The sequence below is a fragment of the Triturus cristatus genome, chromosome 8, assembly GCF_964204655.1.
Source record: "Triturus cristatus chromosome 8, aTriCri1.1, whole genome shotgun sequence".
Taxonomy (NCBI): domain Eukaryota; kingdom Metazoa; phylum Chordata; class Amphibia; order Caudata; family Salamandridae; genus Triturus; species Triturus cristatus.
Window position 1 is genome coordinate 1267517820 of NC_140591.1, and position 18042 is coordinate 1267535861.

The window sequence follows — 18042 nt, forward strand, 5'->3', positions numbered from 1 at the left end:
CTTCAAGGTCACGATTAGGGCCAAAAGTATCAGTACCACAGCGCGGATCCTGAGGTATATCAGGGGTCGACTCACTACACTCGAAACTACCCTGACAAGGCTTGAGAGACTACGAAACTTCACCCAACACACGGACCCTTGCACAACTCAAAGAAACCCTAGTGGAATACAATGGGATGGCAGCGGACAAGGTTCGCTACCTATCCAAAAGACATGTGGCCCGCACATACGGGGAAGGAGGCCGGCCGGGGCACAATCTAGCGGTGAAAATATGGGCCAGTGAAGCTAGACACACTATTACCAAGATCATGGATGAAACTGTTGGGGATCACTACCCTATACAGGACATAACCAATCAATTTCAACAGACGTATTCTGAACTCTACACCTCGCAAGGCGTCACTGCTGATCAGGACCTTGATGCCTATCTCACAGACGTCGCTTTAGTGTGGCTGTCTGACGGTCAGCGGGACTACCTAAACCGACCTATTACCACAGAAGACATGCGCAATGCAATTAAAACCCTTCAAAACAAAAAGGCTTCAGGCCCTGATGGCCTAACATGCAATTTTGACAAAGAATTTGCAGAAGAGCTGACGCCCCACCTTCTCGAGATGTATGCAGAGGCCTTTGAGGTGGGCAAACTGCCTCCCACGCTCCGGGAGGCATTAATAATTACTTTGCTCACTTATAAATAGCCTGTCAGGTTTTAGGTTTAAACCTATAATAACTGATAAAAACCCACCAAAAGGAAAATAGCCCTAACCAGTGTAAAAATATAAACACTGAAAAAACACCTTTGCAACTACAAAATAAATGCTATTCAAAGAAAGGAAAAGGTGAGTGAAAAAGTCATTTCTATTTCTCTTGAAGGGGTCAATACAATGTAACTTTGTTACATAAGGCAGCAGCAAGAAAGACTGGGCTAACGTTATTCTGCTTGAATTTTGTTGTTTAGGGATGTCACTAAAATATTACTTCTTGTTCCTTTTGTTTTCTTCTGTTTTGTGGTCTTTGGTCTAATGATGAAGGGTTTAGAAGCATGTTTTAGGTCTTATTTAATCATTTTATAAACTGTAGAGAATCTGGAAATACATTTGATTCTTTTACTGATAGGTAAAATGGTTAGTGTCATACGAATCTTTCCCAATATGTACCATCAAATTTACCCACATACAAAGAATAGGTGAAACCCTTTGATACATCAGCCCCTTTTTTAGCGAGTCATTATTGATAGTAGGTGAATTGCCAGACACCCTAGGCTTTAAACATTCAGTGCAAGGTGTAGTGACAGGTATATTTGAAAAGAGTGCGGTCACCAAGCATCTAGGACAGTTGGGAAAACATGACACCAGATGTTTGGAAAACATGGAACGCAGTGCCACTTGGAAAGCTGCTGCTAAAAATTCTTACCAAATTCAACATGGATTTGAGGATATTGTTTGTATTTGCAGTAATTCAGCTGCATATATGAAAAGGTTGTTTGATTACCTGTTAAAATCAATACCTGAGGTGAAGTGATGCCCTGTAAGAGATCCTTCCCATTTGCAAGATGGCATGCTGAAAGCATCTTTACAATCTTCAGAGTTAATGAAAAATGTTATTGACTTTGGTCAATTCTGGTGCACTGTTTCATTATGCACAGGAACTAAAACGCAAATATTTATCATTTTGTGCTTTGTGTGGCATCAATGAAAGAGTAATCCCAACTGTGTCATTTAACCGGTGATTCTCAGTCCTAGAGGCTCTGAATACTATATTATCCATGTGGCGACCGTTTACAGAATTTGTGCTTAGTGATAATGCCAAAAGTCAAGAAATGTGAGGATCTTTGGTTGCATATTTGTACTGATGTGAAAAGAAGTACACTACAGTATTCTTAGATTTTTACAGGAAAACATGAATGCTGTAGTGAACATAATAAAAAAAAAACTAGAGCCTTAAAACACCCTTTTCTACCAAGTGTTCAGCGTAATTAGTGTAGATGTGAAACAACTCCTTGTGAGTTGGCTAGGCGACACGTTTAGTGACTTTGGCACTGCAACATGTTCCATGTTAGAATTCTTGCTACTTGGTAAGCAAAGAAATGTTGAGGAGAATTTCAGGAAATTTCATTTTACAGTGCATGAGAAATGGCTTGCAATGATGAATAGAAATGTCCCTTCACCAACCATGGCATTTGAAGTTAATGAAGCCTCACTCAGGTACTCTGTATAAGTTCTAGATCTATTCCATAAAGAAGAATTTTTTCTGGACTTTGAAAAGAACTGCTTACTTTTTGACCCCTTCAATAACTGAGGGCATATGCGCCCAGTTCCACGCATATTTTGCAGAACCTGTCCCAGAGAATCGCAATCTTCAGGTGCACCAGTACTGGCATGGAAAGCTATGTCAGTGGCCAGAGTTAGCAAATTGTATATACACATGCACTATCAGTGCAGAAAGCAAGCAATAATAAAAGCAAAACGTTCCATAAACACCGGAAAAATACTGTTTCTGTTGTTCTTAATTGTGTGAAAATTTGTAACCACTGATAAACACTGGTTTTTTAAGGTATTGAAAACACTAAAAAAAAAAAACACCAGAATTTACCAAAAATAGAAACTGAAAACAGGAAAGCCTACTTATAAATATAGACGCGAAGATATTGGCCAACATCCTCGCGATTCGTCTTAAGTCCTTGATGCAGAATCTGGTCCTTCCTGACCAGTCCGGATTTATCCCAGAAAGATCTACCTCACACAACTTACGTATGCTCTTTGCCATGTTTCATATACTCAACCCCATCTTAAAGGCAGCGGTCGTGATGCTAGACACGGCCTTTGACTCTATAGAGAGGACTACCCATTTCATATCCTTAGGCGGATGGGATTCCCTTTTAACTTTATTTCCTGGATAAGCCTCCTATACACAGATCCCACTGCGGGCATTCGGGTGGAAGGCAACACTTCGGCCCCAATACGGATCAGCAGAGGTACCCGACAAGGCTGCCCCCTCTCACCGCTCTTGTTCGCGGTGGTGCTCGAGCTGCTCGCCTGTATCTTCCGACAACATCATGGGGCAGCTGCACTGCGATTTGTTCACCGACCAATGAGCATATCCCTCTATGTGGATGATTTGCTGCTGTTTATCAGAGAACCCTATGCTTTTATGGACCCCTTTTTGAGGGAATACATTCGCCGAGCGCATAGCCCTAATAAAAATGGTCGTGCTGCCTAAATTCTTATACTTATTTAGTAATATTCCTATCCTACTGCCCATGCTTTTTTTCAGAACGCTTCGATCGGCTCTGATACGGTTGATATGGAGTGAAAAACAGGCACGAGTGAGTCTATCAACATTAATGCTAGACTATAACAAAGGGGGGTTCAGTGTACCGGATCTATATCTTTACTACCTCTGCACAAATGCCAATACGTTCACTACTGGTACGCTGACCATAACTTCATCCCACATATAGCGGTAGAGGACGGCGATGCATATCCCATCCCCCTGAGATTCATACTCACACACACCCATAGGGGTACCCCAAAAGCCAAAATCAATCCCATAGATGCTACGATAGCAGCCTGGCAGGCTCTTGGCTGCTCAGCGATGAAGCTACCACTCTACTCTCCTCTGTTGCCCCTTGCTCAACACGCTGAGGCTTCGGTTACACAGTAGCCTGGCGCTATGCACACCTTCACTCTGGCCAGGATCGACAAGATGCAAGATGTGTTCCGCAGTGGTATCTTCCTCACAGTAACTGATCTAAATTATATACAAAACAAAACGCCACTGTTCTCTTTCACCTTTCACAGACTGCGTAACGCAATGCATGCACACTTTCCCACGTTTCCATCAGAGCCTCCGACTCTGCATTCCCTGCACACACTACTAATTAGTCCCACGAGACATAAATTAATAACCAAACTATATAGGGCTGCCAGGGAGGAGAGAGTGCCGGCTCACAATACCAAGAGTCTGAAAACATGGAATATGAACCTGACCCCGCAGCGCTCGTAGGATGACTGGGAACACTGCTGCAAACTCAAAAGCGCAATCACTTCTAACGTTAATTTACGTATAGTACATTTCAAGTTCCTGCAGCAGGTCTATCACACACCGTACAAACTGTCCAAATATGGTCTTAGAAATAACGCATGCAAACGTTGCGGACGTCCGGGAGCTGACTTCTGGCTTTTGGCCTGGGAGTGCAGGAGAGTGGCGGCTTTCTGGGCAGCGGTCACACATCAGTTGCAGGAAATGACACACACTGAGGTGCAATGCTCCCCGCATGTGTGCCTACTGGGCCTACTACCATCTCTGAAGGGCCTTACAGGTAGGCTGATAAGTGGCGCATTCTTACTTGCCAAACACCGAGTAGCAATGACTTGGGAGAGTAAGTCTAGCCCCATTGCAACCGAATGGCTCAAAGATCTGGTATACTGTCAAGAAAATTTGAGACTGTATGCAGAAGAGTTACCTGCCACTTCTTGCCCTAAGGACATATGGGAACCCTTGCTGCAATTTCTTCGTTCTACTACACATGCATCTACATCTGAACCAGAAACATGACACAATATTTTATTGTTGTGCTACGATGTCTGATAATGTTTCTTACTGCTCACTTTTTGCACTGTATGTTTTAGCCATGGGATGTTGATGTGCTTTTGTAATTTCCACATAACACACATATTGAATACGCTGTTATCTGCTACTGTACTTTGTGATGCGGAATGTCTGATGGAAATGCTAATAAATAAAATTTTAAAAAATATAGGCATCCAATTTATCCCATGGTCAGCAGTGATATTTTCGGGGACAGCTTTTTTGTCATATGATAATTACATCTGCAGACATGACAATCACACCGATCATGTATGTATTGACAATTTGTGAGACTTTTTTGAACAAAACCTAACTGTAAGAAATTGGAGTATTAGTTGAAGGGGGTAAGAACTCACTTCAAATAATCACAATCTTTGCCGGTGTGAACCACTAAAGTCACTTTAAAAACCTGTGCTTAACCCTGTGATAACTTGGCACAAAGTACACAGGCTTAACTTAGAAGTTATGTACCGCTCAGCCCTCCACAGGGCTTGTCGCCCCACTCACTGCTGCCGCTCCTGCCTGCCTTTGCCGCCTCCTGCCTGCAGATTCCTTCGCTCGCTGCCCGCTGCTCCTGGGAATTTCCCGCTGCTCCTGGGAATTTCCCGCTGCCCGCTGCTTCTTGGAATTTCCCGCCGCTGCCTCCCTGCGGCCCCGCCCCCCTGTGATTCCATTCGCCGCCCCGCTCCCGCCACCCAGCTGCTCCTCCCTCCCGGCTCCTTACTTATGACGCCCCCAGAGTGACCGCGCAGCGGACGCGCGCAGCGGGAGCGCCAAAGGTAAGCCCGTCTGCCCCGTCCGCGCCTGGACCGCGCCTAGTGCCAGACCCCCTGGTCCTCGCTCTCGCCAGCACACCCTGCACATCTACGACGCCAAAACCCTCCACGCACGCACTCAACGCCGGCCGAAACACCGCCTGCTACCGAGCCACCCCGAGACGCACCCACGGACCCTTCACCTGCCTGACCTGCCGCTTCACGGGCCTCCGACCCAACACCGCACATGCTAAACCGAGCCCCAGCAACAAACACCTGATGTGCATCCTGCTCAACACCCGCTCCGTTCACAGGCATGTCGTCGAAGTCTGGAACCTCCTCGACTCGACACTTCCAGACATCGCCTTCCTGACGGAAACCTGGATGAACGCCTCCTCAGCGCCCGACGTCGCCATCGCCGTCCCGGAAGGCTACAAAATCACCAGGAAGGACCGCGTCAACCAGACAGGAGGAGGCATCGCCATCGTCCACAAGAACACCATCCGCATCACGACCAACTCCGATGACACCTTCACCTCCGCCGAACACCTCCACTTCCAGATACACACCGACCCCAAGACCACGCTCAGAGGCACCCTCGTCTACAGACCACCGGGACCACGCACACAGTTCAGCGAAGACATCACAGACTTCGTCAGCCCGCAAGCCATCAATTTCACCGACTACATCCTCCTGGGGGACCTCAACTTCCACCTGGAGGACAACAAGGACCGCAACACCACTGCTCTGCTGGGCAACCTGGCCAACCTCGGACTCAAGCAACTGGTAACCACCACCACCCACTACGCCGGCCACACGCTTGACCCAGTCTTCTCATCCAGCAAATACGTCACCTTCAGCCACTCCACCAATCTCCAGTGGACTGACCACAGCTGCGTCCACTTCAGCTTCAGTAAAACGACGACCCACCACCACCCTCAACAAGCCCCCCGCAGGAGCTGGAACAAGATCACCGGCGACCAGCTCACCACCTTCCTCAGCCAGAACCTCCCCCACCATCTCAACGGACCCCAACGAAGCCGCCAACAACCTCACACAGTGGATCACCAACTGCGCAGACGCCCTCGCACCACTGAAGAAGAACCTCCCCAGCAGACGCGGCAGCAAGAAAGCCTCCTGGTTCACCGACGAGCTCATCACCTCCAAGAAGAACTGCCGCTCCCTGGAGAACACCTGGCGCACCAACCAGACCACAGACAACATGACGGCCCTCAAACACGCCACCCGCAAACACCACCAACTGATCCGCGGCACAAAGAAGACAGCCTTCAAGGAACGACTGGACAACAACACCCACAACAGCAAGGAACTCTTCAGCATCGTCAAAGAGCTCTCCAACCCCGATGCCGTCAACAGACAGCTAGCCGCCTTCCTCGAGACCAACGGATCCCTCGACCACTCGCAATCCGGCTTCCGAGCCAACCACAGCACGGAGACCGCCCTCATCGCAGCCACAGACGACATCAGATCCCTAATGGACAACGGGGAAACTGCGGCCCTCATCCTCCTGGACCTCTCCGCAGCGTTCGACACTGTCTGCCACCGCACCCTGGTACAGCGCCTGAACAACACCGGCATCCAGGAGAAAGCCCTGGAGTGGATCACCTCATTCCTCGCCGGAAAAACCCAGAGAGTCCGCCTCCCCCCGTTCCGGTCAGCGGCCACCGAAGTCATCTGCGGCGTTCCACAAGGGTCATCGCTCAGCCCCACCCTCTTCAACGTCTATATGAGCTCCATCGCACGTCAACACAACCTCAAGATCATCACCTACGCCGACGACACCCAGCTTATCCTCTCCCTCACCAGCGACCCGGACGCCGCCAGAGCCAGCCTACACGAAGGGATGAAAGACGTCACCGAATGGATGAAGAACAGCCGCCTGAAACTGAACTCAGACAAGACGGAGGTCCTCACCCTGGGATCATCACCCTCTGCCTGGGACGACTCCTGGTGGCCCCCTCCCTGGGAGCCACCCCCAAGCCAACGGACCACGCACGCAGCCTAGGCTTCATCCTGGACTCCTCCCTCTCGATGACCAGACAAGTCAACGCGTCTCGTCTTCATGCTTCAACACCCTGCACATGCTTCGAAAGATCTTCCGGTGGATCCCCACCAAGACCAGGAAGACGGTCACCCAGGCCCTCGTCACCAGTCAGCTGGACTACGGGAACGCCCTCTACGCCGGCACCGCCGCCAAACTCCAGAAGAAACTCCAACGGATCCAGAACGCCTCAGCACGACTCATCCTGGACATCCCCCGACACAGCCACATCTCCGGACACCTGAGAGACCTGCACTGGCTCCCCGTCAACAAAAGAATCACGTTCCGACTCCTCACCCACGCACACAAGGCCCTCCACGACCTGGGCCCCAAGTTCCTCAACAGCCATCTGACCTTCCACAAGCCCACCCGCCAGCTCCGCTCCGCCAGCCACGCTCTCGCCACCGTCCCCCGCATCCGCAGAGCCACCGCCGGAGGAAGATCCTTCTCCTACCTGGCAGCCAAGACATGGCACCCTCCCCATCCACCTCCGGATAACGCAAGACCATCTCGCCTTCAGGAAGCAACTCAAGACCTGGCTGTTCGAGCAGTAGCGTTCCCTCCCCTCCCCCCAGCGCCTTGAGACCCTCCGGGTGAGCAGTGCGCTATACAAATGCCTATGATTGATTGATTGATTATAAAGTATTTAGGTAGCACTCAAACAGTAATAAAATAAAAACACATCAGAAAAATCCCAAACAAATTTAGAAAAAGAGAATATTTTTATAAACAATACCAAAACAACAAAAATCGATTTAATAGAACTAGGAGATATAAATGTTTAAAGTTTGCAACTAAAATAGCACTAAAAAGCATAAAGCACCAACCACGGGTATCTGGTTGGGCTAGACCGGGCCAAAGACAAAAGTTAAGGCCAACAGCAATGGATCGCCAGTTGGCTACAGGGACCAGGTTCATCCGGGTGGAAAGTTTACCGTCTGACTTAAAAAATGTAATAGCGGTACAAAGTATGCGGTGGTGCCAGGCTTGCTGACTACATCAGAGGAGGGGCTCAGCAACAATGGGGGAGCCTTTGCGCGAGCTCTCGAGGTCAATATGAGGCTGCTCAGTATCAAGTCTGCGGAAGCCTTCAGGGAAAGTTGTCAACCGTGCTGATCGGCGTTGGGTCCGGTGAAGATATCATTTGGCAGAGAAGAGTGCACTCTGACCACAGCCAAGGGTCGAGGACCTGGGGTAGAGTGCATGGAGGTCAGGAATCACTCTTAGAAGCCAGCAGACGGGACCAGGTCAGGTCTGGTTCAGGCTGGTCAGCTGAAAAGCAGAAAAAGGCCTCTGGAAGCTTGTTGCAGCCTTGTAGCTCAAACAGGAGCCACTTCTGGGGTCCTGGTTCAAGGCAAGCGGGTTCAGTCTTCCTTCAGGTTCTTCAGACAGCAGGAAAGTCTTTCTTCTGGTTTTTCTCAAGTCCAGTGGGGTTCTAAAGAGAGGTCTGTGGTGTCCACATGTATGTCCAGTGCCAGCTTATGAATGGAGGGCAATCCCCCTCACCAGTTCTGGTCAGTTCCAAAAAGGTAGGCAGGCCCAGGTGTGAGCTTCATCTGCCACTGACAGGATAGGCATCCTTTGAAGCAGAGGAGGGACTGGGCACAGTCTCCAGGTCATCCTGTCAAGAAAGGAGACCACCCCTCCCCACACTCAGAGCACATTTTCCCCTGTGTGGGAGCAACACACATCTCACCACAGGGGAGTTATCAGGATTCAGGTGACAGACACTGAAAGGAAAGCCTTTAGGTTTTAGGCAGGAAAATAACTTTCTAAAGTGTAATTTCCATAAGAGTAATATAAAATCCGACTTGAATTATTTAAAAAAAACTTTATTAGATCCATGCTCATCACATAGTGAAAACAATCAAAGCATCTCTTTGATCACGATACATACATGGCGGTTCCAAAGTGCACAGTCCTGCAAGCAATGACTGTTTGGTCAGCCCTCTCGGGCCGCCAAACCACTCATGCGCACCTTACTTGTTCTCCATGCAGGCTGCCTTACAGCCTGCATGGAGAACATGCCCAGGCCCCCATTCCCTGGTTGGCATTGAACCAGAATGCTCAAAACCAATCAACGCTGCATTGCGGATTGTGATTGGTCAGGGGAGCCTGGCTGTTCTTCCTGGCTTCCTGTCCCACGAGGAGAGCAGGAGCAAGGAGCAGAGATTCAGCAGTGGGACCATCGGTAAGGTAAGTGTATCATCTAAAACGTTTTTTTGTTTTACATTTACCTTGCACCCCGCACCCCCCCTCCGCGCCGCCTCGCCACCTGCGAGCCATGCAGGCCGCCACTGCCTGAAACACTCGGCCAGCAGGCCACCCATTTCCATATACCCTACTTCTAAAAAAGAAATAGGACCTGTATTCCTGCCAGGCACCCTATACCTTCTGCCACTTTCTCAGGCAGCCACTACTTGGGTAAACTAGATTTTCTGCTTTCTGGCACTGATCTAAATCAGCCTTCTATTCTCTCAGTCCTGGAGGTTCTGCCCTCCCCTATGCCTTAGCTATATTCCTCTTGGAAACCTTGGCTGCGAACAGTAGTCAAAGTCTCTGCTATTTTGGCCTCCCCCAACACCACCAACAGGAGCCACCTAGCATTCAGTGGGATTTCAATTGACAATGCACAGGATATAACTTCTATGACAGCTTTCCAATAGGCCTGTATCTTTGGGCGTTCACATAGGATATTATGTTTACATCCCCTCAAGCAAGCAGCTGTGGACGCCCGCCCCATCTTGGCCAACTGGGTTCGTGAATAATAGGAGCAGTGTAGGATTCTAAGTTGGAGGAGGCAGAACCTAGCCCGAATGGCTATTTCACGCGAACTCCCAGTCCTCATCATCCAGATCCCCAAGATCTCCCATCCAAACCTCCCTTAACTTCACCTGTAGATCAGGGGAGTTGTTGACCACCTTACAATATACAACTGAAATCACCTAGTCAGGGATGCTTTCCGATAGAAGACGATCCTCCAGAGGGGAGGCCTCCAGTAGCTGGTCCCCTTCTAATATGTGCTTCCTCAGGCCGTACCCTTGTGGTAGATGTTTGTATCTCGCTGACTCTCTCAATTTAAATTCCTTACCCAGGGTTTGAAATGATACATAGGCTTTGTCTCGCCAGATATCTACCGGGTCTTCTATTCTTATGAGTTCCCATAGTAAGAACTCTGGCAGTCCACACACCTCATGAAGCAGGCCGCAGTCCAAGAGTGGGGTCATTTTAGTTAGTCTGTCACTCCATTCCAAAAACTTTATGACCTCTCTCCATATTCCAACTGCTGTTTGAGTATGGGGCGTCAATAGTCGCTTCTTCTTTCTCCACCCTATCTTCCCTTTACGCAGGTTCCTGACGATCCGCAAAGACCCAGTCATTGACATCCAGAAATTGAGTAGCCCACTACTAATTAGTTATGTCAGGTACCGTGATTCCCCCTGTCGTAGACTCCCCTCTGGAGTTTGGAAAGCTCAATATGCGGTGCTCCCCCCTTCCATAGCAATGTCCGGACCTCGTGGTCTATTTTCTGGAGGAATTCCTTCAGGACCTTATATGGCATATTTTGCAACATGTATAGCAGCCACGGGAGAGTCATCATCTTTTATAGAAGGCTCTTCCCATCAGGGATAGTGGCAGAGTACCCCAATGCTCAACGTCTCTTTTCAGTCTTTCTAATTGTGGGCTAAGATTTTTACGTACAGATTCCTGAGGGTCTCAGGTGATGTGTATCCCTAAGTATATGAAGATGTCCCTCACCACAGGTGCCGAACAAGAGAGGGGGAGTCGCACGTCATTTCCGGATAGTGGGCAAATCTATGATTTGGTCCAATTGATAAGATAGCCCGAGTACCTACCGAATAGGTCAAAGATGTGTAGGATTTTGTCGATGGAAAGGGTGGAATTAGACAAGTATAGTAGGATGTTGTCCGCACAGAGTGAGATACATTCCTCCCAATCCCTGCTGCAGCATATTCCCCATAGCAATGGATCTCATCTCACCCATGCTGCCAGTGGCTCAACAGCCAACGCAACAGCATGGTAAAGAGGGGGCAGCCCCTTCTCGTACCCTTGTTAAGGGCAAAAACTAGGGAAACTGCACCATTAACTCTCACTCTGGCCAAGGGCTCCTGATAGAGGAGCGTGACGCAGTCACAAAATTTCAGGCCCAGGCCTAGCCTCGCCAATGCAGCAAACATATAATTCCACTCTATACTATTGAATGCCATTTAGGGATCAAGGGACATTATCACCACCGGTTCTGTTCTGTATGGGGTTTCTCGGTTACATATAGCACTCCGAATAAATGTAGCAGATTAAGACTGGTGCTTCTATGGGGCATAAAGCCCGACTGATCAGTTTTTACTAATAATGTAATGACCGTGCACAGTCCGGTAGCCAATATCTTGGCTAGTACTTTAGTCTCTACATTAAATAGCGATATAGGCCTGTATGAGCTACAGTCATTTTGTGGTTTGCCTTTCTTATGTATTACTACCACCGTAGCTATCCGCTGATCTCTTGGCAATTGCCTGTCATCATGCACCTCTTGGAACATATTGAGCATGTGTGGGGCCACCTTGTCAACCATACCTTTATATAATTCCAAAGGGAGGCCATTAGGCCCAGCAGCGTTCCCTGATTGCAGGTCCCTCAGTGCTGCAGTAAATTTGTCTTCGGACCGGTCAGCTTCCAGCTGTAGGAAAGTGCCCCTTTTTGCATGGTGTTGATGTTCTTTGCCTAAGTGTGCTCTGGGATCCTGTCGACCAGGTACCTAGAGCCTATGTTCTTTCCCTAAAACTGTACTGTGTACCCCCAAGGTGGCACCTCTCTGGCCACATGCAAGTCCCTTGTAAAAGGTACCCTAGGTCCCACTGGCCCTGTGACCTGAGAAGGCCGCTAAGGGCTGCAGCATTTATTGTTTTCAAATGGACAGTTGAATGTTTGACTTCAAGGTTTTTTTTAAAAAGTCTTTTTTAACAATGACACATGTATTAATACGTTTCTGCAATGATTTTTATTAACTCTGCAATAAAGTTTATTATAATTATTGACTACGAGAGAGTAATATATTTCATGATGGTAATTACGGTCATTAAAAGATGAAAATGGCATTTTTGCTAAACAATGGCTCAGGAATCCAGCAATAAAAAAAAAAAGTGCAGACGCAACCGCACAGCACATAGAGTTCATTATATTTGCCTTGTACATACATCAAATAGCTGCCTAGGCACTTCATTCAATAAATACAGTAGGGATTTGGTGAACAAAATTTGCCTTGTGCATACATCACACAGCTGCATACGCAATTCATTCAATTAATGCAATAGGGTTTTAGTGAATGGCGGCTTGGGGTGCACAATTTCCACTATAAAGAGTGACAAATATCTTTCAAAGTGAATGGATTAGACTTCCATACTCTCATTAACAGAAGCCTTCAGCCCAAGTATCTACAATGGGAAGGGATGAACTTGTCTATTTGACGTCTGTGACAGTTTAACATTGTAGCTATCTCCTGCAAGGATGCATAGCTGCAGTGAAAATGGTGATACTGCTTCAGCTTCTTTATTTATTTCACACATTGCGGCTTCTACCTCCACCTGGGGTTATAAGTTCAAAGTTCATTGCAGCGGGACATAGAACATTTTGTTTGGCGCGACCAAAGGGCTTGGTTACGTCGGGAGCTCACTTACAGAGCCGGCCCCGAAACCTATACCTCTCTGAGGTGACTAGACCTACTTTGTTGGTGTGGGACAAGGTTGCTGTCTCCCGAGGGCTTACCTCCTTCCCGTCCCCGATCACGCCTCTAGTCCCCAACTCCGTGTTTACACCGGGACTTGACTCAGACTTTCCGACAATGGACAAAAGAATCATGTCGCTCCATAGGGCATCTTTTTGATCTCTCTGGTCCTTGCTCTTTTACTGATCATTGTAAGGAGCAGGCTATACCGGAAACGTTACTGCTATTTGCAAATTCGCCACTGGGTGTTACATGTGGAGGTACGGGGGGGGGGGGTGCGGGGAGACACCACACTCAGTTTGAGAAGTGGTTGCTTACTCGCCATAACAATGCTAACCTGACCTTGGATTTATATAGGTTTGCTAGGTGCACCTCAGATTTCGTGAAGACTCCTGCTGGACAGTTACGTTGGGAGGGGGAGTTTGGTAGAGCCCTGACGCAGAAAGAGTGGAATGACATCTACTTTTGGGCCCGTCGCACAGCATGCAATGCGTCCTCCGTTGAGACTGATACCATAGTAGCCACCTACTCCCGTGCGCCTTCATAGAGGTATCCCCTCACGTAGCCCGCAATGTTGGTGTGCCTGTGGCCAGTTGGGTACCCTGACTCATTTGCTGTGGGACTGCCCTTCCCTGGGGGCTTATTGGCAGCAGATCCATTTCGACACACAGATCCCTAGATTCCCGGTGTATGGTCTTCTGGGCCTCCCTAATGCTATTACCTTTCCACTCAAATCCCGAAGGGGCAAACAGATGGCACTTGCATTGGGGGCAATGGTTCAGAACATCCTCGCTCACTGGGGCACTACGACAGTTTCAACCCGGCTGGGATGGCTTCATCGGATGCGGGGCATTTTGGGAATGGAAAGGATTTCACTTTCTTTAACTCATCCTGGGGTCTCCTTTCATGACTTATGGGAACCTTTCCTCACACTACTAACGTCAGAGTTTACGGAGCTCACTTGACCCAAATATTTGCGGCTCCTGCGCCTTGCGGACCCTCCCAGGTTTGCCAGCCTCAAACATCTCTGCTACCTAGTGTACTTTTCCCTGTGAGTCTTCCCTGGTTTGACCTTGCTGTTGCCATTTTCTGGAAGCTTAGCTTATAACTGGAGGGAGGAGGGTGGGGTGGGTGGACGGGGGTGTTCTCTTTTTTGCTAATTGTGTTATTCCTTTGGCCACACATGATAATACACTTGTCGGGTTGCACCCCGATGACCACAGAGCAAATTGGCGTTGTTTCGTCGGTCTTGAAAATTAATAAAGAAATGTAAACAAAACAAAAAAAACTGTAGCTATCTCTACTCTTCATCAATTTTAATTTGAAATAGTGTTTGATAAGTACAGGGATCCTTGTAGTACTTTGGAAACTGGGGTAACATGTATAAAAACATTCTCAAAGAGAAATCGATTAAAGATAAAAATCTATCGAGTAAATTAGAAAATAGTCCAGTTTTACAGTTATATACTTGCATTTTATTTTTTCCTAATTACATTTCTGGAAATGAAAACATATTCCAAGGACATTCATGATATACATATTTTTTTTATTGCATTTGTGTGGCCAATATAAAAAATGTGTAAACATAAGCCTTCGCCAAGATATCTGGTGCTTAAAACACTTATTTTATATAACAATTGAAATACAGATATTAAGTCCAATTATACCTTCTGACACGCAATATAAATAGTTAAATCAGCTTTTGTTTTTTAGTGTGCATATTATACAGTTAGTCATGCAATTTATTAATTTTCAAGAGGAAATTACTGGCCTCAATTGTTTTTATTTTTCTATAACTGTTTAGGATCTTGTCATGATGTTCTGGGACCATTCTTAGAAATATATTGGGCCGTATCCTGTGCCTTAGCTGTACAGAAATTATGTATGCTGCGTGTTAAACCAGATAGCCTTAGATTGTCCCTTCCCGATTTTTTGCCTCCCTCCCTCTATTTTTCTGAACTTGATTTTGCTGTTTTTAGGTCTCTGTACACTTTAGTACTGCTTACCAGTGCTAAAGTGCTTGTGCTCTCTCCTCTAAACATGGTAACATTGGTTTAATCCAAATTCCCAGGAGTGACACACCTGTCACCACAGTCAGATCTGGTTGGGAAAGCGAGGAGGGTCTGCCGCTGATCCAATCACGGTTTGTTAACCACAACTGCATATATTTTGCAGTTTACTCTGAAACCTGGACCATGTCGGAGAGATTACCCTGATGCTGCGCCCACTGGAACTTCAGGTCCCACTGCAAAGCCTGCATATGCCAGCGGTCACAAGCAGAAGGTAATGAGCCCCAGAAGCCTCAGAGTCAGTCTCACCAAAACTCAAAACAGAGGCTGAAACATTGGTATCATAGCCTGAATATCCTGGACTCGCCATTTGGGAGGATAAGCCCGAAATGCACATTGTTCAAAACAGCTCCGACGAAAGGGAGAGTCCGAGAGGCAGTCAGGTGTGACTTCGGCAATTTGATAGTGAACCCCAGTGAGTGCAAGAGGTCTGTCATAGTCTGGAGGTGGGAGACAACTGCCTGGGGTGAGCCCACCTTCAACAGCCCGTCGCTGACATAGGGAAAGATTGGCAAACCTGAGGGAAAGACAGCACCCCTAATCTCTGCAGATAAACTGCAACTAAAGCCATCACCTTGGTGAACACCCAAGGGGCCCAAAGGGAGCACAATGAACTGAAAGTGTTCATGGTCCACCATGAACTGCAGGTAATGTCTGCATGCAGGCAGGACGGGAATGTGGAAATATGCGTCCTGCAAGTCCAATGCTGCCATCCAGTCTCCCTGGTCCAGAGCATGCAGGATTTGAGTACGCTTGAGCATTTTCAATTTCTCCTTTTTGAGGAATAATTTAACCCCTTGTGCGCTCATGACGGAACCACGCCGTCATGAGCCATGGGCGGTGTGTGCTCATGACGGCGTGGTTCCGTCATGCTGCGGCCGTTGGCGGCCGCTCCTCCCACGCGGCACTAATTCCCCGCCTGTGTGGGCGAAATAGACAGTGGGCGGAATAGTGACGGAACCACGCCATCATGAGCACAGCTCGCCCGTGACTCATGACGGTGTGGTTCCGTCATGAGCATGGCGGCGCCGCGCTCACCCCTCAACCCGCCCAGCGCTGCGGCGGAATTCGCGCCGCAGCGAAGGAGTTAAGAGAGCGCAGGCCTAAGATAGGACTAAGGCCTCTGTCATTCTTGGGCCCAAGAAAGAAGCGGGACAACAAACACAACCTATTTCTGCAGTTGGCACCCTCTCTATGGCTCCCTTAGCCAAGAGAGCGGCAACTTCCTGGAGGAATAAGAAGAGATAGTCCTCCATCAGGCCGTTGCAAGTGGGTGCCATGGGTGGAGGGGTAGTCATGAAAGGGAGGGAGTAGCCCCGTTGGACAATCTAGAGGACTCTGCGGTCTCATGTTATCGACCTCCAGTGGTACAGGTGATGGCTTATCCTGCCTCCCATGGGTTGCCCATGGTGGTTGGAGGGCGCACTAAAGAGGTTTGGTGGTTGCGTTGCTGGGGGGTGGTGAACTGGCGTGATCTCTGGCTGCCCTCCCCACAGGGTCTGGGGATACCACATCCTCAGCCAAGCAGAGGAAGCTTGCATGCCGTGGTGCCTGGCTGGGTAAAGGAGCCACTGGAAGCCTCTTCCTTGGCCACAAAAGGAGAGAAAGGCGGACTGGGGCTGGCAGGGGCCATGGAAAGGCTCAAGGACCTGGCCGTAGCTCTGCTATCCTTGAAGCGCTCAAGCACTGAGTTTGCTTGGTCTCCAAAGAGAAGAGAGTCAAAGAGCATGTCCTTAAACGAGGCTTGGTCATCCTCTGGAAATCCAGTCGTTCTCAGCCCGGCATTGCGCCTTAGGGCCACTGGCGATGAAACCACTCTACCTAGTGAGTTGGTTGTGTCCAGTCCATATCAGATTGGGAACTTGGCTGCATCTCTCCCGGCTGCCACAGCCTGGGAGAGTATTACCCAGGCGTCCTCTGGGTCCATAGGCAGCATTTGCGCAACCGAATCCCACAGTGCATGGGAGAAACAGCCCAAAAGGCACGCGGTGTTCACTGACCGCAGTGCCAGGCAGGTGGAAACATCTTTTTTCTTGCTTAAGGTGTCCAGCCTCTTGCATTCCTTCTCCGGTGGGGTGGTAGGGAATGGGGCAGGGTTTAGACGGGAAGTGGATGCTTGGCCCACCAAGCTCTGCATCGTACGGCATTGCATGAGGAAGTTGGGGTCCCCTGGAGCAGGGTGATGGCGGCACACAATTGTCCTGTTCACAGGAGTCCCTGTGCAGAACTTAGACCAGGTCCCAAGCAGGATGTCTGAAAGGGCTTCATTAAATGGGAGAAGTTGTTCCCGGCTGAAGTACCTCTGTCAATACATTAGTCTTGACCGCCAGTAAAGGCAGGCTAAGTTTCAGGCCCTACAAAGCCCTTCTCACCTCCAAAGCAAAAAAATCTCCCTCCTCCGTAGCCATGGTAGGAGACACCATACCATATCTGGGGAGGTGTCTAGTCCACTGGTGTCACCAAGTCCTCACACCAGTCCATGTTGGGGTCTAGGGTCTCATACTCCTCAGGGCCCAGTGGCCCATCCCAATACTCCCCAAGTCATAGCTCGTAGGAATAGGGTTCAGGTTCCGGCCTGGAGGGCAAGGCTACAGTCAGCGCCGGAGTCAGCATCTGGGATGACAATTAGGATGGACCAGCGTCGGGGAAGGTCACGGTGGTCCAACCAGTGCTGGTCCAGATCCATCCATGGATCCAAGATGCCGGGGGCAGACCTGCCGACGGGGAACCAGTAGGGGCCCTTCCTGAATCAGCAGGGCCCAAAGGCATACAAGCGGGAAAGGGCTGCCCAGATATGAGGTGCATGGCCTCGTAAAATTCAAAAAG